Source organism: Lepidochelys olivacea, assembly GCF_965140295.1.
Source record: "Lepidochelys olivacea isolate rLepOli2 genome assembly, chromosome: 5".
Taxonomy (NCBI): Eukaryota; Metazoa; Chordata; order Testudines; family Cheloniidae; genus Lepidochelys; species Lepidochelys olivacea.
In genome coordinates, this window is record NC_140415.1 from 117,051,041 (window position 1) to 117,078,667 (window position 27,627).

General features: G+C 43.0%; 1 protein-coding gene across 3 annotated transcripts in view; it reads right to left on the reverse strand.

The window, feature by feature from the left end:
- Positions 1 to 26,595, reverse strand: part of MOB3B (MOB kinase activator 3B) — a 157,422-nt gene extending 130,827 nt beyond the window's left edge. For 2 of the 3 annotated variants that reach the window (XR_014711850.1, XM_084629572.1), the window contains exon 1: positions 25,620 to 25,727. The gene's annotated coding sequence lies outside the window, so the exon portion shown is untranslated. Of the gene's footprint in view, positions 1 to 25,619; positions 25,728 to 26,104 lie in introns of those variants that run through there. The other variant, XM_084629573.1, reaches the window with a different exon arrangement.
- Positions 26,596 to 27,627: the final 1,032 nt, after the last annotated feature.

Sequence of the window (27,627 nt, forward strand, 5' to 3'; positions counted from 1 at the left end):
CCTGTATCAAGGGCTGATCTATTCAGAAGATTATCTTGTTATGACGGCCTTGTTGCTGAATATCCTCTTTGCCGAGTAACCTCATCAATAGTAACATATGTGGATTTTGCAACCTTTGGGCATGATACAGCTGAAAACACCCATCGCCTTCCAGGCTGCATTAGCCCTGCGATGCTTGCTCTACGCTGGCCGATCTGTTTAGGGAAGGAGAGCCCAGGTATATGAGCATCCGACCTCAAATGCTCCATTTTACTGCTCAGGATTGTATTATTAGTCACAGGCCGAACAATTATTTTGAATTGGCAATTCAGCCAGAAAAAGCAGCCGGCACCTGGCACTAGGTAGATTAAAATTAAAAAGCAGCACTTCATGATACCCTGATGTGTGATACTGCAGAGTGCCAAAAGCAGCATGGAGGATCTGCTACCAAAAATACTTCCTTGGAATAGGGAGCAGGTTCCCCAGCTGCTTTCCAGGAAGGTCAGCAGAATTCCCATGGACTTGCAGCTATAAAGGCTTCTAATTCCCTCTACCTTCAGAATCTAGATAGATTTAAATAATAAATCCCATATACAGTCTTCTGTATACTGCAGTCACATTTGCCAGTGGACCCCTCACACTTCTCTTCCTTGTTTCCAGAGGCAACAGGCCGCAGTCCATTTCTCAGCCTGAACAGCTCCCTCTGGGAACCACTAACAACTTACAACATTCTGGCTCTGTGATAGGTTCAGTCTAATAGCAGGTGTCTGATCACAAAAATTTTAGACACTACCTACGACAAAAAATCCTAATTATTCCCCTGGCATCAATAACTAAGGAACCATTATCCATTTCTGCCCCAATGGACACATATTGCCTTTGAAATCAAACACAAATAATGATCCTAAAGTAGCCAGTATCTTACCAATGCAAAGCACTAGAAGATAACTGATAGAAAACAATCTTGCATTTGCCTGCAGAACAAACTACATGACCTTTCTCTAGATGTCTGTGACTGTATAAATGCCATTAAGGAAATCAAGTTTCTTGGGGTGGAGTGGGAGGTTTCCATCTTCCTTCCCCGTGGCTTTGATGCTGTAGCAGTTTACAAAGAAAAATGAGTCTTAACAAGCATACATACACACACCAGACAGACAGACAGACAGACACAGGATACCCTCCAACAGCACTGTCTAGTAATTGGCATGAGGTGGGGAGATAGTTGGTCAAGAGAGGGAAACCGAAGATTTGAACAGATGGGGAAGGAGAGCTTGGACGAATGAATGAGAATGAAAGGGGAAGCTTTGCATTGTTTCTAATTCCCTGCCCACTTCCCTCTCCCAGCTACCCCTACACACACACACACTGGCATCCCTCGGCAGCTCTGTGATTAATACAGAAAGTTGTGGTTCTCGTTCACTTAGGATGCTGGAGAATAACAGGCTCCTGTTTTTAATATTTGTACCTCACATGATTAATAACTTCTTAAGCACTCAAAAAAATTCTTACGGCTTTTCACATCAATCACAGAGCGGCTGTTACTTTTCCCCAGCCCAATGTGGTGCAAGAAAATTGTTTGACTGGTTTTCATAATCCTCTCAACAGTGGAGCAGTCAGTGCTCTGCTCTAGTGAGAGATATTCTGGAGCCAAGGTCTCTGGGTCTGGTCATAAAATGCAGCTTCTTATAGCTGATTGAAACTACTGAGAAGAAAGGAATGAGACCTCTCTTGCTGAGAGCACATATGGGAAAGCAGCTCGTTTGCATTTGGCTCAAAGAAGTCAGCTGAAGGGCAGAACCTAAATGAGAAGGAAATTCCCCCAAATTAAAAGTTATTTCCAGTCTCTTCTTAATAGAAATGCTGTGTATTACTCATTTATAATAGTGACTGTAAGGAATTTAATTGTGCACAGCAAAATATCATAAACCTCCTCTGCTCAAGAGCTGTGCTCTACCCACATATTCCCCTCTCAATGCTTCAGACTGAGGATCAAGGACACAATTAAGTCCCAGCCATAATAAGGATGCCAGGCATGAGGAACTCAGATCTGAAAGTTGGGAGACACCCCTAGCACTGGGTAGGCGTGGAGGGAAGAGCTGGTGTGTCATATAATAATTATTATTTATTCGGTAGGCATCCACAGTTGCCCTACCCATCCCATAGAACACCCTAATTAAGATGCTGCTTAGCACACAGCAAAAAGAACTCGCCATACAAATTAATGGGATTTCTCTCTGCCACCAGTACAATGTTCCCAAATAAAAGAAATCAAAAATGGAGAGGGAGAGGTGTTGGGAAACCTGCAATGGCATTTTCACTCCACAGAGAATGCCAATTATTCTGCAATTACAAGGACCTTCAATAGGAATCAAGCCATGTAGTTACCACTTCAAACACAAGCCTAGTCCTGGAGTGCAACAGAGGTTTAAGCTTAATGTAACTTTAAAAGCCAGCTACTGTATTACCTTGCCTGAGAAGTGATGGTCTCACAGACCCCTGAGCGAGAGGTAGCAGAGTCTGAAAGGACTGCTGTCAGGCATCAGCAAATCCTTCTCTATATTCATGGAGGGAGGATCAAGTCAGAAGAAGCACCAGTTTGCTTGTCATGCTTCTTTTAGTAGACAGCAGTTCTCACACTGCCCTGCCCACAGCTAACCTGTGCAAGTTCCTTAAGGGATCCAGAAACTGATGCGCATTCCTAAATGAGAAACCACTTCAGCTCTCAGTGGAGAGACTAGTGAGAGATGGTGGGGCATGATGTGGGGGGAGATGGAGAAATATGTACTTTGTCCTCTCTCTCCCACAGATTGGGGTGGGTCTGTCTCCCCGGTCTCAAAGTGTTGCAGTGCTAGACTGAATAGGGAGTGACTCTCTTCAGAGTTAGCCCTGTGAACGACAATTTAAGTCCTTTCACCTCAAACTGAAAACCAATCAAGAAGATCTGGGAGAACCTCAAAGGATTACACTACCCCCACACTCATTATATCAAAAGTAAACGCTACTGAAGTTAATGGAGTTACAACAGCATGAAACTAACATGAGAGGAGAATCAGGTCCTCAGTCTGCGTGTAAACCTACCAGCAACCTCACTGGGAGTTCTACATACAGAACAAGGACAGGCTTTGGCTTCAGACACCTTCATTAGCAGCAACAATGGGAAGTTAAAACATTCTGAAGAGTTGGTGTTGAAACAGACCTGTTCTGATGATGCTGTGGCATTTATTTACCATACTACTTTTCCTTTCACTTTATAATTCTCATATACACAAACACAGCAGTCACCTCCCCCTTCACATGACCCACACTACCACTAGACAAAAAGAAAAGGAGGACTTGTGGCACCTTAGATACTAACAAATTTATTTGAGCATAAGCTTTTGTGAGCTACAGCTCACTTCATCGGATGCATTCAGTGCAAAATACAGTGGGGAGATTTAGATACACAGAGAACATGAAACAATGGGTGTTACCATACACACTGTAACGAGACTGATCAGGTACGGTGAGCTATTACCAGCTGGAGAGTGTGGGGGGGAGGGCGGGGGGAAGGAACCTGTTGTAGTGACAGGCTTTCCGTCCCACCCAGTAAGTGGCTATACCATGTACAACAGTTTATGAGTCTGCTACTGCCTCCCACAGTTCAGAACTAGTCCTTTAGCTCGGACAGGAGAGACTCGTGCTTTCAGTCCCAAAGGTGTCAGTTTCAATCTCTGCAGAAGACCCAGCCAGCAGTAAAGACGTAATAACCAAATGCAGTAGTGTGGACTCATGCTCCTAGGACTCTGTTACTTTTACAAACGAACTACAGTATAGTTACTTGTCTAGCATGAAACGTGAAAAAAATAATCAACACTAAACTGCACTTGTCAAAAGAAATGTAATGGATATACTATTACTAGGGCTCTCCTAAATTCGTGGCCATGAAAAACGTATTGTGGACCGTGAAATCTGGTCTTTTGTGTGCTTTTACCCTATACTATACAGATTTCACGGGGGAGACCAGCGTTTCTCAAATTGGGGGTCCTGACCCAAAATGGAGTTGATGGGGAGGGGTCCCAATGATATTTTAGGGGGGTTGCGGTATTGCTACCCTTACTTCTGCGCTGCCTTCAGAGCTGGGTGGCCAGAGAACAGTGACTGTAGGCCGGGCAGCGCGGAAGTAAGGGTGGCAATACCATACCATGCCACCCTTACTTCTGCGCTGCTGCCTTCAGAACTGAGCAGCCAGAGAGTGGCGGCTGTTGACTGAGGGCCCAGCTCTGCAGACAGCAACGCAGAAGTAAGGGTGGCAATACCATGCCATGCCATCCTTACTTCTGCGCAGCTGCTGGCGTTGGCTCTGCCTTCAGAGCTGGGCTCCCGGCCAGCAGACGCCGCTCTCCAGCTGCCCAGTTCTGAAAGCAGCGCTGCAACCAGCAGCAGCACAGAAGTAATGGTAGCAGTACCGCAACCCCCCCTAAAATAACGTTGTGACCTCCCCCACAACTCCTTATGGCGTCAGGACCCCTACAATTACAACACTGTGAAATTTCAGGTTTAAATAACTGAAATCATGAAACTTATGATTTTTTAAATCATAATTAATATATACTATGTATTTTTGCATGGTATCTTTGTGACAGAAAGGATAATTTTTAACATTTTCTGATTAAAAAGCAACTGCAATCTGCACTGGAATCTTCATCATTAATACTAATCAATAAGGTTCTGTAAAGCATCAATGACATTCAACAGCACTTTGAGGAAGATCAAAATATGGAACTATTAAGGTGGGGAAGCAACCAACTTTGATTTTTCTGGCATTTCTGTTTATCGCATTCATTGCTCAATATTCTGAAGAGCAGCCTCTGACACGTATTGGTACAATCAGTGGTAATTTAAATACTAGATTCACTGAATATGACTATCAAGTCATTAGCACAGCCCATTTTTCTTCCCTGACCATACTCAGAGATGCGTCACGGTGGGGTCTCTTCAGAGCTCACGCGAGAGGAGCTGTGTTGGCCTTCCCACACTGTCAATCGTCTACAGCAGCGGTTTTCGACCCGCGGCCCAATCAGCACACAGCTGCAGCCCATGTAGATGTACAGGCAGTATATATTGTGTGTGGACACAGCCCACATAACACACAGAGAGCTGCATATGCGGCCCACAATGGTAAATAGGTTGAGAACCACTGGTCTACCGAGATCGGTCCCTGTGTGAACCAGTTGCCTGGGCAGGCAGCTGGAAGTGAAAAAACTCCTGGACCTGTGGCAGCAGCTTGCTACTTAACTGCCACAAAAGGATTTCCTTTCCTTGATGATAATTCAAACCTATTTCCAGAGAGACTGCAGCAGTCCTATGTTACACCCAAGGGCCAAACATAAAAAGGGCTACTCATACCAGGCCTGATCCAAAACTCACGGACATCAGTGGAAAGACTGTGATTGGACCAACAGACTTTGGTTCAAGCTCATACTCTTTTGGGGAGTGTCAAGCACACTAGGATGAAGAAATTTACAGCAGAGCAGCACGTTTTGGCAGCCCACCAATGACGCACAGTAGCCCACTTGTTTGCCTGATGTATAGGTTTCCAGCTAGAACAATATTTTGCCATATTTCTTTCTCTACCATGGGATTTAAAGCTGGCAGCACTGTAGGCTTTGAAATAAACTTTATGAAAAGCTGGTCTGCAGCCCTGCTTTGGCACATCCACAGCTACTTGGTTCACTCACAGCACAAAATATTGCTGTGTTGCATGGAAGCCTGCTCTGCTGACTGTCACATTAAAAGCTGTGATGAGCCATTTCAAAATAAATCCTCAGAGCTAAAAGCTTGGGCTGCTCACTGACCTCACTGCGATGGAAAGGTACTTGCTCCACGAACTCCTCCCTGCTTCAAAAGAGTTTCCTCTCATGGATTCCAACAAAAACACTTGAGATCCAACTCCTTAGGAACAAAGATCTACAAATGGCTCAGGAAATTGGAGGGTGGCTAGATCGGTGTGTGTCTCTAGGACAGGGCTACTCTAACTCTCACACAAATGAGTTGCAAAGTGAGGAGGCAAGTCCCAAATCAGCATGCTGGATCACTAATTCTATTTCTATGCAAATCACATACATCGTGTATTGGCCAACAGTGCTAGAATTAGGACAGGGCTGTGTTCTGTGTATGTGAGCATGAACCAATTTAGTGCTAGTGCAAGATGCCAGAATGGTAGACTCAGATTGCAGTCCTTTGTTATGCACACAGCAAGCCAGGGCCCGGTGCTAATCTGGGATGAATCAGAGCAGAATAATAATGTCAATCGAGCTATGCTGATTTGCACCAGGTGAGGATCTGGCCCACAAAATGGACAGCAAAGGTACATGTTACCCCTTGCCACTCCACCAATATGAATCAATCTTCAGTGTGCGGCACACCAGGCAAGAAGGGAATAATGTATCCATGCCCATTCAATCTTTGGCCTTTTAGCCAAAATTATTAACCAAGTTACCTATTAGTACTGCTGGTGAAGGCTGTTTATGCAATGTGGACACCCGTCCAGTGGGAACTGACCTGATAAACTTGGAGCCACAGCGCCAGATCCTCAGCTAGTGTAAATGGGTGTAACACCATCTGGTACCGCAAGCTGATGGTACCACCCATAATAATAAGTCAAACTAAGCAAAAGTGGACTCCTTCCTCACCTTACATCCTATTTGCCCACACACATCTAGCTCCGGCAGCAGTCCTGGGACAACACTATTGTACTTTTACTCACTGACAAAGACATTCCATATAACATTTGCTACTAACTTCTTAGTTATACATGGAATTAATTCCTAGTGACAATTTTTCAATTTAATTTAGCTAGCTGATTGAGACTTTAAATCATTTCAGCTGGGCAACAGCATGTCACTAAACTTAACAGTCCCCTCCTCTTTCTCCAACCACGATGGCCAACTTTTTTCTAACCCAAACCCATTCCCATATTAAAACTGCAGGGGCCTGTCAGCAGCACAACGGATTTTTTCTAGATAAGACAACCCCATTGCTGTGTACTGACTGGCAGCTGTCCTCTACCACAGAGGTACGGTACACATATATTTTTTGATAACTCAGGACTATATAGAGTATTACACATTACATATTACAATACTAATATAAATTGCTTTAATATTATATATAACATAGGATATAAATATATATTAACCTTATTCTATCTTGTATTATTACAGGACATAACGATACTAATATTATATTGCTTTGTAGGTAACTGGCCCCCATCTCTGTAAGTGAGGAACTATAGCTCACACTCAACAGGCTGCAATCTCAGCCCCAGCCAGTAAGATGTCTCTAAACAAGCAAATAAGGAACAACTCTGTCTTTACGAACTAAAGGAGCAGGATTTCTATTTTCTTCTTCTTCTTCAAATAGGTTTTGCTTGTTCAGTCCTACATTCTGCAGTCAAGCAAAAGACCATCCACTGGCAGTTCAGAGCAGTGGTGGAGGATGAACTACTACCACTCTACAATATTTCTAGGTGAAACTTCCTAAAGGTGGGATTCATAGATTCCAAGGCCAGTAGGGACCATTACAACCATCAAGTCTGACCTCTTGCATAACACATGCCACAGAACCCAAAATACCAAGTTTCCTGCCTCCTGGTTTGGTATCTCCTTTGAATGAAGCACAGAGGGGCGAAGAGACATGTTCAAGACCAGAGAGTCACTGCCAGAGGTGAGAATATAAGCCAGGAGGCTCAACTCCCTGCTCTAATCACTAGCCCATATTTCCCTCACATTAAGGACCCCTAAAGGGCATCAGCAGGATTTGAAACTTCGACCTTCAGGCTTCGATCCCTAAATGTACAGAAGTTACCAAAGTCCTATTAAAGTAATCAACACTCTCACAAGGGAAGTAGTGGAAGCCCCATTGTTTGAGTCATTTGATTGGGCAAAGATCTAAAAAATATAAATTTAGAGAACACTTTTACACTGGCAGGGGATAGACAAGGTTATTGAGCGGCGTTTTCACTCTCTAGCTTATTTGATCCTGTGATTCAAGTCCACAGGCCTTCCACCTCTTTGAGAAGAAAGACACACAACAAAGTTGCTTCTGTATGGGAAGGAAAGTCACTTGGTATGCAAAGTAATTACAAGAGATCATCTTTCTCTTGCAGAATCTATGAGGACATCCTGATTTTGTACCTGCTAGGGGATAATTTAACTATATGGATACATGATGTTAATAAAGCTAGACTCTTCCTACTCCCTAAGAAAGATGAAGAAAGACGACTAAAATCCAGATATCGCTAATTGGTGCAAATAGGAAACCATCTGGAACCTTATCCTCCCAGTCGAAATCATCACCAAGAATGTTCTGTTGAGTGCTAATTTTACTGGCTGCCAAGATGACCACTTTAAAGACAGAGCAATAATGTTAGCCCAACTATTTATAACAACTGATTTATGACGTGTTTAACAGATGTTATGGTAACTGAAGCCAAGGGCAGTCTAAGGCACAGCAGCAGAGTGGTCCACAGACACGTACGTCTGCAAGGAGATGTCTGGGGATCTGCACAATCCTGTTTTTAATTGTGGACATTTGAATGCTCCTGGTTTCTTGATATCTTGTTATTTTCACAATCATTAATTCTCCTCCTAGTGGAGACTTTGTACCCCCCCGTTTCCAGAAAGCCCGATCTCCTGCCAATTTTGAGGCCTGTTCTATATTAAGGCTAAGGCAGGCAAGGTCAAAAGCCACGAATTCCCTCCAGCACACATCCAAGAGGTCTTCTCTACCCAGATTTTGTTGGTTCAAATGCATAAAGCTGGCAGACTGGTATGGACTCCGGCTTACGGAGCTGATGGCCTTCTTGCTCAAAGGGTCTGGCCAATATCAATAAACTTGACCCCCTGTGCCCACTAGGTCAGCCCTGCTGGCAGGGCTGAACCAACATCCACGCACTCATCACGCACCTGCTCAGGGAATTGTGGGAAACAGAAGGCTGACCGATAAAACACACAAAACAGTTGTTAATAAAACCAAATTGAAATTCTTTGTTATTTGCTTGAATTCCAAAGAGTATTTTGTCCTTACTTTTTGTGCTGTCTATTGAGACCTTATTATTTCCCCTCTGTAGATCCTCCATGCTCTAGATGAAATCTTGATTATCCCTCCAATTTTTTCCTTGACTGAACCAACCCCACTCTTAACAATGCTTATATACAAAGGAGACAGGTGCCTTATAAATACTTTAGATTACATTACGGGTTTTATATTGCAACCACTGGCCTTCATCTGAAAGGAAATGAAGAGAACCGCATTCAGTCTCCAACAATGTTACCACTTAACTAACCACAAGGGGTTCAACCTGTTGAATGGCTCAAGACATTCCAACAATCAGAAGCATTTCTTTTTTGATGAACAGTGTAGAACCAGGGCTTGATAAAGTTTATCAGTCCTGAAAGCATTTCAGTCAGACTGCAATATACAGAATCCTATTAGATCAAGACCTTCTGATTACTCATCTCAAGAAATATTCCAGTTCAGAAATGAATGCTTTGTACCACTTGAAAACTGGGATCGCAAGCTTTCAGAAAGTATAAAATCTCATTTTTAGCTCTAACAACTCTTGAGACAGTGGCTACTAAATTCATGTGATAAAGGAAACCGGGAAAAGAGTCAAAAATGAGAATGATGTGAATTTATGGGCCAGTGTCGAACTGTCTGCCAAGGCTACAAACAAATGTGAAAAAAACCACCACTCATCTATCAAAGATACAGTCTAAAGCATTTATTTGTAGTTCTGGTAATTCATAAAATATCAGATCTTAAAACCATCACTATGTCCTCAGACTAGTCATGATTTTTCAGCCACCAGTTCGGGAATTAATATAGCAAATTTCAGCCCTCTGACCAGGATAATTCTAATACACCACCTCCATCTAACAATATCAAAGTGAAACATCTATTGAGCTTCAGAACATCCTGACCACAGGAGATAGTAATGAAATTACTATTATGCCCATTTTAGAGAAGGGTGACTAAGACAGAGAGACATTAAATGGTGTGCCCTTAGTCAGCATCAAGATGTCGTCAGCTTTGGGCTTAGAACCCACATTTTGGGACACCTAGTCCCCAGGTCTAACCACAAGACACCTCTGTCTCCACAGTTTTCAAACCCTGTAGTTTGGTCTCCCACTAGTGAAGACTGAATTCTTGACTTATGCAACATTCCCACTCTCAGAGACCCTGGGAATAAAAGGGCTGGTCCAAGACCAATTCCTAGACATCCTACATGGAAGCACATACTGCTAGTCCATGGCAACAGCAGAAGGGGATTAGGTATTCCTCCTTCAGCGTGAAACCAGCATAATGAGGGGAATAGGCCCTTTTGTTCCTGTATTTGCTGTTTTTTAAAAAAAAAAGTGGTCTAAAATGTGAGTTCTCTCTCATTTTATGGCAAACAAGTCCTTTTATGGAACACAGGTCACTAGCCAAACTCCAGGGAGTTTTTTCAGAGGTGAAAAATTAATGTGGGACTTGTTTTATTATTATTTTTTAAAAGATCACAGAGAGTCGCAGTTTCTACTTAGATCAGTAGAGTCTGACACTACGCCCCATATTTTTCATAGAGATATTATGATATGATTATGACATAATTATGATGTACTTGTACTTTGTGCAAGATAAGTCATAGGAGATGTTATTGAAAAGGTTATAATGTATTGAATATGATTATCCTACTTGTATGCATGGGCCTGATTCTGTTCTCCAATTGGCATAAATAGCTGAGAGGAGAATCAGACCTCAGGGAGTTTTGTTTTTTAAAGGAGAAAGGAGAGCATTTGTTCCATAAGCATAATTGAGACACATTTTCCTCTGACACTTCTTTTACACATGTGAAATTAAACTGGAATCAGCTAATTATTTCCTCATTTACAGGCACGAGACAGCAAAATCAGTCTCAACTATCCCTAGCTATAAAGGCCCTGACTCCAGTTTTATGCCATTGTCACCGCACTGAAATCATTGGGGTTGTAGTGGGGAAGTAACAGCGCAGAACCAGGCCCAAGTTTACCATGGGATGGTTCCACTTTGTTTGTTTGTTTGTTTAAAGGTTAAGGAGCTGATCTTCATCTGTTATAAATTGACACAGCTACTCCACTAATTGCAATGGAGCTATGCAGATTTACACCAGATGAGAATCTAACCCTGAGAGTTCCATTACAGTTATTGAGCCAAATCCAAGTCCAGATATTAGCAGGCACTTATTCACTGGACAGCATTCTACCTGCTTATGCTAGGGCTGAATCTGGGCCACCTATATTGTGACTGAAACCTTACAATGAAGTCCTGTAACGTTTTCTGTTAAAACTCTTGCACTAGATTCTGATTTCTTTGCACTGGTGTGAAGTCTGCATACGTCCATGGAGTTACACTGCCTTTACACCAAGGTAACCAAGATCAGAATCTGACCTATTTTACTCACTTTAATACTCTGTACAGTTGATTCAGCCCAGCATACTTAGCTAATCTCTCTCACCATATGCTCCTAGCCATGTATTAAGATTTGAATCAGCTGGTTACTTCATCTGCCCTAGTTATAATCTTGTGTCAATGAGAGCCAGAGTTTTCTGTCACTATGCCCCCTCAAGTATACAAGGGGCATCATACCACCGTTCATACTGCTCCCTTTGTGTCGACATTTCAAATGAGAGTAAAGAAATGTATTGGCTGCTGCTTTGAACTGTGCTTAACTAATGACAAATGTGCAGTGTTTCATCAGACTGGGCCTAGGGACCCTTTTGGGAAGGATGCTATGTCAGTGAAATTTGTTGCTGTCCCTCTAAGATAAACTTCAGTTACTTTTTATTACTTAAAAGTTCAGACTGATATTCCCAACAGTTTAACACCGCATAGTCTCCATAGCAATAAGGCAGCTTCCTCACAGTTTGAAGAAAAATTGTAACAAGTCTTTCTAGCTCCAGAGCTGCAGAAGACAGCATGTTCGGCCAGTACCCCACTGTCTACTAAGCATCTTTGGAATAATGGTGACTATCTTTATATTCCCATTAGACCATAAAGCTGTCACCATCACCACCAAGGTACTATAGCCATAAATTGCCCCTGATTTATGGCTTAGGGTTAGTTGTTGTAATAGGCTGCAATTTGCCTTTGAGGAATTTTAATCTACTAGTGGAGAAAAACCCTAAATCTTTGTTCTCTTTAGTTTCACTGCGGCATTTTGATTATTTCAGCTTTAAAGGCCCTGCATATCTTAACAACAGGTGAGAAAAAGAGAGGGAATAAGGTAAACCAGTGTCCAAACCTCATCCTTCACCTGCAGGACACTAACAGTGCGCTGCATAATAAATAATAATGCTCAAAACCCAGCTCTTATGCTTTTCATCAGTGGATCTCAAAGCACTTTACAAAGGAGGTCGGTATCATTAGTGGAGAAACTGAGGCACAGAGATGTGAAGTGTCTTGTAAGCCTGGAGTAGAACCCAGTTCTCTTGAGCCCCAGTCCAATGTGCTGTACACTTTACCACATTGCCTCCATATGACCACCTCCTAATGGAGGAAAACTAGAATCATCATCAGCAATAACAGGTATACCAGACTGGCCATAGGAGCTTTAAGTACTGTAATCATCAGACCCCTGATATCTAGATGACTAAGCCAACCCATTACTACCTGAAGAACAGCCTATCTTCCCGTGTCTAAAACCTTTAGTAAGAACAAAAGGCCCACTCTGAAATTAAATCTACACTTGGTCACTTTTCATTTCCAAGTGTGTTAGTGATGGTTTTTTGCTACTTAATTCAAACAGTTCCTTACCCAAGGATTTTGTGATTACTTTTAAGGTACTACTGCTGTGAAAGCTGATTCCCCCACACTCCTGTAGCATTCTGTCCTCCAAACCATAATACACCTTATTCTCCAGTCCAGCAGCACGGCCAGGATAAAGAGTTTGGGAGCAAATGCCATTTCCAATCCCACGAGAGGGTTTTGTGTTTTGTGTCATGACTTAATGCACCACAGAACTTTACTGAGCTGCAAGAATGGACAGAATACTGCATTATGCTATATCTGAGTGACCTTTCAATGGCAGAGAGCTATTTCAGGACTTTACAATTCAGAGATTCCTGCAGAGGGTAATTGTCCGGGGAATAACCTGAAACAACTACTATAAAAGATGTATCTTTGCATGAATCTTTTCTGATTGTTATAAGAACACAAGCTATATTACATACAATATATATATATATTACTGGAGGAACTAGATGGGAAAGGGGAACTGATAATGGTCTACAGAGCCACGATTAAACCACAGAAAGAACGAGGAATACTTGTGGCACCTTTGAGACTAACAAATTTATTTGAGCATAAGCTTTCGTGGGCTAAAACCCACTTCATCGGATGCATGCAGTGGAAAATACAGTAGGAAGATATAGATATATATAGACATAGATATATACGTACATAGGAGAACATGAAAAAATGGGTGTTGCCATACCCACTATAACGAGAATGATCAGTTAAGGTGAGCTATTATCAGCACAAGGAAAAAAAAAAGAAAACCTTTTGTAGTGGAAATGGGCCATCCTGATTATCAACAGTTGACAAGAAGGTGTGAGTAACAGTAGGGGAAAAAATAAGCATGGGGAAATGAGAGCCAGGCCAGATCTTGGGAGACAGGCCAGTCCTCACTTACAGACAGCCCCCCAACCTGAAGCGAATACTCACCAGCAACCACACACAAAACACTGACCCAGGAACCTATCCTGGCAACGGGCTTTGTTGCCAACTCTGCCCACATATCTATTCAGGGGACACCATCATAGGGCCTAATCACATCAGCCACACTATCAGAGGCTCATCCACCTGCACATCTACCAATGTGATATATGCCATCATGTGCAAGCAATGCCCCTCTGCCATGTACATTAGCCACACTGGACAGTCTCTACGTAAAAAAGTAAATGGACACAAATCAGACATCAAGAATTATAACATTCAAAAACCAGTCGGAGAACACTTCAATCTCTCTGGTCACTCGATTACAGACCTAAAAGTTGCAATACTACAACAAAAAAAGCTTCAAAAACAGACTCGAACGAGAGACTGCTGAATTGGAATTAATTTGCAAACTGGACACCATTCAATTAGGCTTGAATAAAGACTGGGAGTGGATGGGTCATTACACAAAGTAAAACTATTTCCCCATACTTATTTTTCCCCTCCCGTTACTCACACCTTCTTGTCAACTGTTGGAAATGGCCTATCCTGATTATCACTACAAAAGCTTTTTTTTTCTCCTGCTGATAATAGCTCACCTTAACTGATCACTCTCATTACAGTGGGTATGGCAACACGCATTTTTTCATGTTCTGTGTGTGTGTGTGTATACATATCTTCCTACTGTATTTTCCACTGCATGCATCCGATGAAGTGGGTTTTAGCCCATGAAAGCTTATGGTCAAATAAATTTGTTAGTCTCTAAGGTGCCACAAGTACTCCTCGTTCTTGTTGCTGATACAGACTAACACAGCTACCACTCTGAAACCTATTAAACCACAGGTAACCTGTTCAAATTTGACCCAGGCCAGTAGTGGCTGAAAAAGTTATCATAGCATTTCCATGGCATCTTGCCAGGCTTCAGTGACCAACATGCAGCAAGTTGATGGTGATTTTGGTTTAGCTCCTAGCAGATGATCACTTGCACCAGCCACCTTTTACAGCAGTTTCCGGGGACATGCCAAACACTGGATGGTCTCAGAGTTAACTAGAACCTCTCCCCTTAGAGACACAGTGACAGCGTGAGAAAACTCACACCAACACTGCCCTGTGTTGAGGGTGGAGGATTTCCCCCATTCAAATGGGTCAATCCAGTCCCCTCAGGAGCACTACACTCACAAAAAAACCAAAACACAAACAAAAAAAGAGGAAGGCTGCCTATTATGAGTAACAAATGATAACTGTCTCACTCCTAATCCAGATCACAAAGCTGTCTTCCTTAAACCCTAATACTTTTTCCCCACAGTTGCCAGAGACCAGGTACTGTAATCAGCACTACACCTCTGAGTTGCAGTGTCTCGTCTGTATCTTCACAATCTCATAATGTCTTATTGTTAATCACCTGCCCCATATAAGTTTGCAAAGTGATGGGGTGGGGGTGGGAGGAGAAGAATATCAGTGATATAATTTATGGCTTGTGTCCAATCATAGTAAGTAGGGTTTATGTATAAACACAAAAAGATTTTCAAACCCAGGGAAGTAAAAATTTACGAAATGGAAAATATTAGTGGTTGTATTTTTATGCATAAATGTAAATAATAAACACTTTAAAGTATACAGTCATTTGCAATTAGCTCTTTAAGAAAGACAGACTATCTAACCGTTTCCTTGAGCCAATTCTGCAACATGAAGTCAAGTTTGGAGAAATCAGGCACAGCAGTCTTCGCCTCCATACAATTTCTGAAAAGACTTGCTTGGTACATGCACATATATGCATCAGATGCATATATGTCATGCATACCCCAAAATAAATGACACATACACACACACCCCTAAATACATGCATCCAACGTGAAACAAATGCAGACACAGGAAATGGTCATTGCATTTTGCCATGTTGCATTCTATTCTAAAATCTGCTCTCACGAGACACTGTCTACAGCTTTTCTTCGGCCTTTTTAAATAGTCCTGAAATTTTATATCTGAATATTTGTTACCTGACAACGTGCTAAGAGATATTCATACCTCTTTTGTACCATGTAGGTCAAGATGTATTTGTTCCTGCTAGTATTCTTGTTGTTTGTGTAAGCTCTGGCAATGTGCGCGGTGCTGTACAATACACTAAACAGAGACAGTTCCTGCCCCAAAGTGCATACAGCCAGCTAAAAGACAGCCACACAGAGAAAGAGAAGGTGTCCTGGGAAATACAGAAGTGAAGGAACCATCTCTTAAACAGTCCTGATCTTTGATGCACATATATCATGTTAATATTGATTTACAAAATGCAATAACTTAAGAACTGGTTCCAAGGACAAAATGCTTTGTAATCAATAGATCTGCAAATGTGTGTTAATCACTGAACAGTATGTTGACTGTGTTACTCTGAAAAGAGTATTTTAAGCAAATCAAACCACTCCATACTCACACAGAACTTCCATTGCGATCAATAGGAGTTTCACCAGAGTAACGAGCATCAGGTCACACGGGCAGAGGCAAGCCAAGATGATACCGTGCAGCAAGTTTTGCTCTACGGCCTTAGTGCCTGGTATTCAGCATCTCTCTTTGTAACAAAGATCCAAAAATTGCTTGAGAATATAGACAAGAAATTATTCCCCTTATCTTTCTCCTAGGTATCTAAGGGTTTAGAAAGTGTGGGAGCGTAAGAGAAGCTGCAAACCAGCTGCTGAAAACTCCCAGAGCTGGAGCCTTCAGAGAGAGACGTTCAAATACACACTGGGTTTGCTGGGAGGATAAAGGATGCCACAAGAATCTCCCGAAACTCACGATCATGTGCCATCCTATCAAGCAGCTCTGCTGTCACTGCTCATCTTTCCAATGGACTGGAATGAAAAGAGGGATAGTAACTCAAGCCATGTTACAAACCAAGCCCTACCTTTACATTCCATACAGGACCAAACTTGAGACACTGACCTGTCAAAACAAAGCTAGAGAAAGGCAGGTTCTCAGCTGGTGTGAACTGGTGGAACTACACAAATGTACATGAATTGAAAAATCTGGCCCAGAAGCTTACTTCCTGCTGTAGTTTTATTTTGTCCTTTTGCACAAACTCACTCTAATATCATGTACAATCGCAATAATCAGTGGTACAGCTGGTCAGAATTTTTCCATTGAAACATTTTTTAAATTAAAATTCTTTAGAAAAAATCCTTTTTTTTTTTTAAATTTTTGGTTTTCAGGCAACTACAACAAATATTTTAGTATCTATCACAAATTTTCATGGTAAAAAACCCCAACATATCCCAGTGAGCTCTCATAGGTGCCCAAATACAGAAGAATTGGGTAACTAACATGTAAAATATTTTTATTTACCTCTTCTCACTTTTTAGTGAACAAACACAACCCCTGGCTGAAATCTAGTTTTTCAAAAAGAAAAAAAAAAGGGGGGGGGGGAACTGTTTGTGTCAAAGGGTTTAAAAACTTTTTTTTTTCAAAATTTTACAGTAATTTTTTTTACACTGAAAATGCTAACAAAATTATTATTGAAAGTTTATTTAAAACTTGATCTTCAGGTCAATGCTTAGGTAACACTTAAAAAAAAAATTCTATTTCACAAATTCCATCCCGAAAGGAAAACTGTTGCCAAATTTTCATGAATGATTTTGTTTTCAAAAATGGTCATTTTTCAATGAAAAATTTCATTTGAAAAATTTCAAACCCAGTGGATCCCAACTTGCATGCTAATGCTCATGTGTATTTCCAATTGAAATAAACAGGAGTGGCACATGCACATTTCTGGGCATGAACACACACAGTACATTTATTTGATTTGCACTAAATTGTTAACTACAGGGGAGCATTCAATTTTGGGATGAACTAGGCCCTAGGGAACAGACCTGACAGTCAATTAAATTTTCAATTCATTTTTCTCCTTGCCCTCCACCCAGTTTCAACAGCATTCAGTTAAATGAGCTCCCGGAATGCTCCCCTGTAGTTAACACCTACAAATTCCCATAGCTGGTAACCAAACTCCAAGGAGACGAAATCAATAAGATGCCTCATCCTGTTATCCATCTGTGCTTTACTAAAGTTTTGGTTAACTTCTGTCCAGTGATTTTTGGTACCAATAAACAGAGACCTGATCAAAAAGTTTTAATATGTTTAGTGTAAAAAACCAGACAAGTTTTTAAAAAGAACAGTTCAGTCCAAGAGCTATAAAAACCTGCTATGCTGTATTAGAAAGAGAAAACACTATCTTAACTCAGCCATGTGAATGGCTAAGTGTAAGAGTCTAATCCAGCCTTCCTTGCGCACCCAAAACAGTCATTGATTTCAATTCTAAGTAGTGCAGCATTACGCACTTGGTCCCCACATGAAGGGTAATTAAAGCCAGACTTTGTGACCCAAAGAAACTGGGGTAAGGGCTCTGAACTGCAGATTGAAGATTTCTCTCAGTTTCAGAATATCATGGCAGCCTGGAAATTTGTAGTAGGCTGATTCTGCCCCTGCTCAAGCCAATGGAGTTTCACCATTAACCTCTATAGATGAATGTGAGTGTGCAGCAGAGGGAAGAAAAACATTAGATTAATGCTTCAATTACCACTTGGAAGCAAGGTCAAAGGTGAGGGAGGGACAAAAACAAAAACACAACCACCACTCTGAGCAAGAAACCACTGAAGATCTGGGAGCAAACGGTATGGAAAAAGGCTTTACTCCAAGCATCCTAGGGAGAGGACGGGACATGTTTGGGATCTGATTAATCTGTTATAGGATAATGTCTATTATCTGTCAACAGTATATTACTTAATATCATACTTTTTAAAGAGGGGTCAAAGGTGGTGGTAAAAATGCCAGACAATTAACTCATTAAACAGAAGCCTCAAAAGCATTAAAAAAATGAGAAAACCACCACAACTCCTCGAATACGATTAACACAACTGTCTCATGCAGAATAAATAAATTTAGAGTCATGGAAGAGCAACACTGGAGTCCACAAAAGACATTTAACAAACTCTATCCTGGCTTACAGTTCTGCAGAAAGACAAGGAGAGATGGACCGACAACTTCATCAGCATGATCACCTGGGCTCAAAGACATTTCTTGCAAATTTCTCTTGGGCTGGTGTTCTCTAACAAACTCTTATCCTCCACCAAAATCTTATCTCCATACTGGCACTTCCTACAAGCCAACATGAACCAGAGCAACTTATACCTCCTGTGCAGAATGGGTGGGCAATTTCCTGTGCAGTGTCTAAATGAAAGGACAGACTTCAGGTTCCCCATGGCCATTCTCAAACCTAGAGAGAAGGTGAATATCGTAGTGACAATCCATAAGATCTTGCATGAGACCTTCAATTTATTTAGCAAGAATCTTCACGCTGCCTGGAATACAACATGCATAGAGAAATTCCAAAATGGACTTCATTGACAAATCAAGCAGCTGGAGACATGTCTGGGTGCAGAGACGCAGAAGGCAATAGACAACTCAGGAAATGAGGTCCTACAGAGCACTCTGAATGTGAAGAAATACTTCCAAAGAATCAAAGATTTCCTAAAAGAGAAGCACTACAGCCACTGTTCCTGGGAACAGTATTTCTATTTATTGACCATCTCGTTTAAAAAAAAAAGTAGAAATTAAAGGTAATTTCCCCCCCCCCCCCCTTGGACAGAAAGTAGCAATTTCCCACTTAAAAAAAAATGTAAAAGGTTTAGGGGCACAGTTTCAAAAATATCATGCCCCCATAATTGGGGCTAGCTTTCCAAGAGTTCAGCGCCCGTTTAGGCAGCTAAAATGAAATGGCCAGAATTTCAAAAGCACTCAGCATGCAGCAGTTCACACTGCTCTCAGTGGGAGCTGAGCTCTTTTGAAAATTTGGCCCGAACAAATTTATCCTAAATATAGGTGGAGAGTTTTTCAAGAGTGCTCCTGGATTCTCTCCCGGAGCTGGGAAAATGTTTTATGTGCATTTCACTGGGTGTATCAACTGTTTTATGGCTTTTAGCTATTGTTGCCTTTTATCATTACACTGATTTTGTTCTTTTCAGAAATATAGGGATTTCTTCATTAATAAAAAAGAAGAAGTCTCAAGGGCACACATGTCTGAGTCGAGAGGACAACACACCTTCCTAAAGTTCTGGTATGGGTTACCGAGATCTTAGTTTTGTCACATAAGAAGATCTGACACTGTACCAGAATTTTCTTAAACTGATCGATTAGAATATTGGAAGGGCACAACATATACAAAATAAGAAAAGCTCAAGAGTATTAGCTGGCAGAGGTTCTGACCTAGAAGATTAGTTTGCAGCTATGATCATCTACTTTCAAATGCACCCGTCACTGTAATCTCTAGGGTTGTTTTCTCCCTATTTACTACAGCACATTCCAAAATTGGTACAGATTTTTGGATGCAATGGTTTACACCAATACAGAAGACTAACAAGGAAGTTTTTATTTATACTGTGTTCATTTATGTGGTCAAGTTTACAAATAAAGACAATGGCCGTTTTAAACAGTTTATACATTGGCACTAATGTAATCAAATCTCTCCCACCCGCCCCTTTTTTCTTACATAGATCAAACAAATAATTGTCTTCAAACATCAGTCAGATTATTCGCCATTCAAGAGACCTCAGGGCCCATACACAGTATTCAAGGAAGGACTACATGGCTTTTAGATCTGCTCAAGATTTTCCTCTCTGACTGTATAACAAAAGATCTCTAAATATGCACAGTTCTGAAAGAAAATTAAAATCAGGCCAGAGTTAAAAGTTTCCATGAATTTAAAGAATCTGGAGGGAAAAAAAAAATCTAATATCTTTTGCCAGTCAGGTTTAGAAGTGCCGTTATTATTTCACACCTGTGCAGAGCTGTGGAGATTTTTAGAGCAGTGCAGGAGGTTAGTCACTCATCTTCCCTTCACCTGAATGGAAAACATTCACTGCTTTGAAAAAAATTTCAATCTTTAATTCTGGACAGAGAATGCCTATTAAGATGGGTGTCGCTTCTGTGGGCAGGACTATGCCTGCCTAGGTGTGAGAGAATGGCAGTGAGGAACCACTTAAAAGCAGCAAGATCAAAGGAAAATTTAGTATTACATGCACTGCAGTTTAAAACCTTTCCAGATTAAAATGATTAATTAAAAAGAAAAAAAACAACACTTTGACTAGTGTTAAACAGCTCTATGGTGTTATATCATCAAACTTAAGTACATGAGCAATCCCATGAATGAGACTATTCATGTGCTTAAAATTAGGCATGCGCATAAGTACCTTACTGAACTGGAACCTATGTGCCTGAGGTTTCCTTGTGTATACTGTACCATACAAGATATATGCAGGTCATATCTATATATTTAGATATATGCTGGACATATCTAAACCTCTGTGCTTAGACTTTATGCTGGACATATATCTGTAGTTGGACTATGCAGGACATCTGTATTTTTGCCTAAGAAAAGCAGGCAACATGCAAAGCACTTTGTAGAAACTACAGGGTACAACCCTGCCAAATTTACTTAGGCAGAACGCTCACTGAAGCCAATGGGTACTTTGGCTGTGCATGGACTGCACCACTGGGACCACAGACTGTTATTAGAGACTGTTAGATTAGATTTACTGTTTTGGAGAAATACTTCTGTGAGATTTAAAGCAGCTCTCTGCCTGCTAGTCTGTTTTCTCTCCAAGTGTGACTTGTCTTTGTTGTGTCACTGTATACAAGATATAGCTCTCATTCTGGCAATGAGACTCAGAAGCTGATTTAGGTTTATATTGGCACAAGAACTAAGAATTTAGCTACACTCGAGGTTTTTCCTGTTGAGTTAATGGATTGTCAGGTGTCTTGAGGTAACTACAAGTTCATAAAGGCTGGCGTGTCCTGAACAAATGTTTGTGAAATGTCCACTTTGGCCTTTATAAACATGTTGGCTACCTTGAGTTATAAGGTAAAAAAAAATTTAAAAAATAGTGTAAACAAGACCCATGTTAAAGATCTCCTCTCTGGAAGTCCGAGTTCATCCACAATGGGGGCTTTACAGGCAGCTGTCCATTCCTATGGAGAGAGTTTAATTGCCTGAGATCCTGGAGCGTGTGTGGACTTCTCTTCTTTGAGGTTACATAGTGTAACTCTTAAACGTTTATTTTTAAAGGAGCACTTTCAACTTAAATATCACATATACTAGTAAAAGTATTTAACTCTTCTGTTAAAAACAACATCTAAAAATTACCATAATTGAAGAATCAGAGAAACAAAAATATTTCTCTGTTTATTCAGGGTGGGTTTTTTCCCTTTGTGTATTTGACAGCTGAGTGTTGACCACCTCATTGATTCCTCCATCAGTCATTTCCCCTTGTCGCTTGTGTGGCTTTTTCCATCCAGCAACATGGAAAGTAGGTCATTTATTTAAAAAAAAAAAAAGGAAATTTTGAATGCAAAACCACAATTGGTCAGAGGAATCCAGCAGCTGAAACTTCTTTTAACAAGTGTTTTTTTCCAAAAACTGACCACATTTCCAGATGACAGTATCCCTTTAACTATGACATTGCCTGTGCATTTTGCTGGATTATTGGATCAGAAAGAAAGAATAAAACAAGGTATTTTTGTGAGAAAACGTTATACATCTGGATTATTCACTATTAACATTTAGACCATTCTGTATCAGGTCCATAATGACAAACATTAATTTAATTATTTTGTTATTTCAAAGTGATCCAGGTATTGCATGAGATGGAGCAGATGGACCGCAACTTTCTCAGTACTCAGCGTTTGCACGACCTTTATATCTGCTTATATTCATTCAGATATTTCACAGACTTCATTAGGACTTGGATACTGTCACTCGTTTGTGAACACAACAAAACAAGTTAATAAAAGGTTTCACTATTTTTTAAAAATCTACTACAGTAGAGAGTGACACATTTTAAGGCAAGAAGGGGCCCATGATGACGAGCTAGTCTAACCTCCTGCTTTAACCGGTCCACAGAATTTCACTCACTGATTCCGGCATTAAGACCGATAACTCGTGGCTGATCTAGAGCAAATCTTTTAGAAAGGCATCCAATCCTCATTTTAAAACTTTTAGGTGATGGAGAATTCACTACCTCTCCAAGTAAATTATTCCAATAGTTAATTGCCCTCCCTGTTAAAAAATGTGCACCTTATTTCTAGTGTGAATTTCAGTTTCTAGCCATTGGATCCTGTTTTTCCTTTGTCTGTTAGATTAAAGTCCTCTGCTACCAGGAGGACAAGTTCTACCCCGACCTATAATTATGCTGGTGATTTCTACAAAGGCTAGAGATGTATTTGAAACATTCTGTTTATTGCTACCCTGGGCCTGCGTTCATAATCCTGGGTGAAAATGACCCACGCTGTACACCTAGGTGTCAAGTACACTTCCCAACAGCAGCGGATTCTTTATGCCCCACTCAGAGGAAAGTCAGGTGGTCACCAGGGTTGGATAGCTGCGAACTGCAGTCAGGACTCCACAGGAGCCATGCCAGCAGAGGCTGCTCCACGCATGGCAGCTGTCCTACCCTTCTCCCAACTAGCACTAGGCCACTTCTAGACTCTGTCGGCCCCTTGCACAGCACCTACCCCCAGCAGTCTCACTTCAGCAGCTCTGTGCCTGGAGCTCTTTTAATACTAATAAGAGCTACTATAGGTTTGGTGAGTAACCAGAGCAGCTAACAGGAACAGCAGCACCTTTGTTCAAGTGTCATTTAAGAGTCGGTAAAATTATCTTAAAATTCAAGAACCAACTTAAGAAGCATTTGTGAATTATGAAAAAAAATGAGAAATTGAAATGTTTGTACAGTGCTTTTCACAATGGAGCCCTGATCTTGGGTGCTACCCTCATACGAATAATCATTATCTGATTAGGAAAGTTTTCCCCACGTCAGGCCATCTACTGTTGGTTGGTTTATAACCAAAACTGATGATTGAACCTGTTCTCTGCATTGGGCCATAGAATTCAGGGTTAAATGCTGATTATTCATCTCTCAGCTACTGATCCAGGCTCCAAAAAGCCTGCAAATCTGGCCTGTCACACTAAGATTCATAAGGAAGATTTTAATCCCTTATTTCATCACTCAGTAAAAATCATTCTTCATGAGAGAGCGATCATTTAAAAACACCACTCGGAGAAGGAGTCTGTCTCCAAACGAGTAAGACTTGGCAGGTTGTCTGTACTACGCTGAAGCAGTAAAGGCAGCCCTGGTAGTAAGTATTGTGCAATTTCAAGTTGTAAGGGAGTTGTGCCTGAAAGCTGCCAAGGAGGGGTGACAAGTAGGTCACAAATCCCTGGGCTTGGGGGCTCCTTCCCCTTAGTCAGTGTCAGCACAAAAGCATGAGAGCAGCTATAATAGGAGTTCACTCATTTGAGACTCCCGCCTTGCAATTTCAGAGCAATCCACAGAGAGAGGGCTGGGAGAAAACCACCAACCAGTGTTAAGCACGGAGGGGAAAAAAAAAAATCAGGATCGCTTTGCTAGCTATCCTCCTCCTGGTTCCCTTATTCCACTCTGCCTTCCTGTAAATCCTCCCCTGGAGTGGAACCAGACACTCCCCTTTGCACATGGCTGGAACAACAGGATCAGATGCACACACTTGTTGACCGCTTTTATTTTCATCTTCATTCGCTTTCAGAGGCATCGATCAAAACCACACGAGCCATGTCCCCAGTTGATTCCCCAATCCCCAAAAGGCAGTAAAGTGGCAGCCACTTCCCCTAAGGGAAGCCAAGCAAACTCCCACAGGCGCTGAAGGAAGGAGTCATGATCATCCACCAGCACAAAAGACCTGCCCTGCTGAGCAGCACAGCAAGAAAAACTCCCATGGCATCCAAGGAGCAGGAAAACACGCTTTGCCGCTGGCTTACCGCCCTCCGCATAATTTACTATTATACCTGCCTTGGGTTCCAATTATTTCCCTTTTGCTATTTCAACCTTTTGCTCTCAATCTCCATCGCAGCCTCCCAGCCTCTACAGTTGGATGCAAACAAAAGCCCAGGCATTGTTTTGTTCTGGTGGGTATCCCCCCCCCCCCCGCTCCCTTTTTACTACGAATGCCAGAGACTTTAAAGGACAGCCAAGACCCTGCTTGCCTGGATAGGGGTAAAGATTTGCCCTTTAATAGTTTCGTTAGCCTGGGCTGCTGGGGAGAAAGGGGAAAACATCAAAGCAAACGAGCAACGCGATTTTCTAAAAATTCTCTTTCGCTGCATTGAAGGGAGGGGCTGCGAATCCAGATGTTTGACAGCGGTTGCCCAGCGGCTGGAGCAGCCTTCCTAGTCCCCCACCCCAAGAGAAATCAGGATTTAGTTGGCATGCAGCTGTCGGGGGGTGGGGTGAGGTGGGGGGGGGGAGAAGGAGGTCTCTTTAAATGCAGGGTGGGGCTAAGGAAATCAAGCGAAATCTCCACGTTACTTTCCTCTTTTTACACACCAGAAACCCCCCCCCCATCCATCCACGCACACTATTGCCCCCGCCGCCGGCGGCGGGACCAGGAGCCAGTGGGTGACGGAACACACTTCAGCAGCCTGCGGCGTCCAGCGCCCACCCCATCAGGTCCGGCCCCGCGGGAAGAGCGGAGCAGCCGGGGGCAGCCCGCGCAGGGCGGCGCGGGTCCCGGCCCCCGCCGGAAAGCGCCTTTCGGCCCTCAGGCGGCAGGGCCGTCCCGGGAGGGAGGTGACCCGAGGAGAGGGAAGCGGCGCCACGCCAAGCTGCCCCCGGGACTGGAAACCCCACGGCACACTGCGGAGAACGAGCCTCCCCCGTCTTTTGTCAACTTCTGCCACATGGTTGCACAGCCATTCAAGGGGGAGGGGAGGGGAGGGGGGGTCACGTCCGTCTTTTCTCCTCCCCTCCCTCCTTCCCCAGGCGTGGCCGAGCCCAGCTGGGGGCGCTCGGGTCCCGGGACCGGGGGGGGGGGGGGGGAACAAACCAGCGGGATGAGCGACCTCCGCGCGGGGTTTTTACCTTCAAGCCCTGAGCCCGGCTGGCTCCGCCCGCTGCCTCCCCTCTCGCTGGCTCCAAGGCGTCTGCCTCACGGGGCGCAGAGATCCCGCCCGCCCGCGCGCCCCGAGCCGGGCTCCCCCCCCCGCCCCACCTGCCCCGAGCCGCGAGACCAGCAACCGCCCGGGACCGGGGCGCCCGCCTGGCGCGGCGGAGCGTGGGGCGGGCAGACACGCCCCCTGGCGGTCCCCGCGCGGCGCCGCAGCCCCTGCCGAGCTGGCCGCGGCGCAGGGGACCGTCGCCAAAGTTTTCAGGCGGCGGAGAAGCAGAGCCGGAGCTGCGCTGGGGGGGGGGGGGCTCAGCGCTGAGCAGAGGTGCGGGAACACGCGTTATAAGGGGGCCGCTGAAAGCGGAAGCTCTGCACGGCCCGGGGGGGGACGGGGGGTGGGAGGGATGTTACTGCCGCTCGCCCTGGGGTGCTGCCGCCGCACCCCCAGTAGCACCCTTACCTCCAGCACCTACACCCCGAGGAACCTAGCCACCCTCCTGGCTCCGCCCAGCGGGCCAGCTAGGCCAGCGGCTTCAGGGCCAAAAGTCACCCCCGACGGCAGGTAGGGGAGCACCGGACTCCCTGGAGAAGCCGGCTTCGCAGAATGGGATCAGTGGAGAGCTCACGGACTCCTAGAACAGACCCAGACCGACGGACAGCGACTCCTTCCCGCTCACAGGCACCCCTCGTCCTCCGATTGCAGGAGACTCGCGCGGCCTGGGATTGATCCTCCTGGAGCAGGCTGAGACCCCAGTAATCTCCCATGCAAGGCTGGCTCTTTTGCGCACACAGCTCCCCCGTGCTTGCGCTCCTAACCGCGCCGGCATCTGCGATAATCCCAATCCCTGGTTGCTGACCAACAGAGTCTCTCTCTCTCCTTTCCACAATAATTTCATCAGCCTAGAGTTACCGCCCACCACGTTTCTTTTACAACCTGTTTTGTTTTACTCCCCCTTCCCCCTAGCACAAAGAACAGCCCACACTGGGGCATGTAGGGAAGAATTTTTGACATGGAACAAAACATTTTCTCCTTGGTATCCGACTACCCAACTGCAAAACAAGCAAGGTCAGATTTATTTAAAAAAAAAAAAAAACCTGTATAATCATTAACAAGGCTTACTAAGAAATTTATCTGCAGGGGGTGGCTTAGGCAGCAAACCCATGACTTCTTTGAAACTAAAAATGTAACAGGCAGCAGAAAACCTGTAACCATGAAAGTCTTTGACAGCAGCCCTTTACAGAGACCAAGCCTTGGGTTTACACACACACAAATTGTACTATTTTAACCATATTAGAACAACCTCCTCTAACATGGATGCTTTTATACCAGTATAAAAGTGCTTATTCCTATCAATCTTATTTCAGTTCTATTTGACTCAAATTAAAACAAGTGTTTCATTTCAAATCATTTTGTTGGAAACAAAAACCTGGAAATTTTCATACTATATAGAAAATGGCTTTCAAAAAGCCATTTTTTGTCACAAACACCCTCTTCAACCAGCTCTGACCTTACAGGATTGGGCCCTTAGCACTCATGGAAGGTGTTAGAGTGACTGCCATGGGAACTGAAATGCCTTATTTATCCACAGAACAGATACAGCATAGGCAGGAGCAGGCAAGCATCTCTAACTGTTCCTCTGAGGCACCTCATTTCCTCACGTGGGAGAAATCACTAGTAGGAGAGAAAAAGAGTGAGAAAGTCCAGTTGCTGATGCCATTCAATCCTTGGTTTCCCCGCTAAAGCAACCAGCAATAGAACTAATGCTTATTGTGATTTTAGTATTGGGACACTGGTCCATCAGAAACTGTGCTGAGGCCATTCATTGCTATCCTGTAGGTATCCAAACAGATGTTAGTGGGAAAAACTTCCAATCTCTACCAGCATTATCCTGGTTTAAACCACTAATTTAGGCACCTTTGAAAATTTTAGCCTCAGAGGCTGTGTAATCTAATCATCAATCTTTTGATTCAATCAGCACCTTT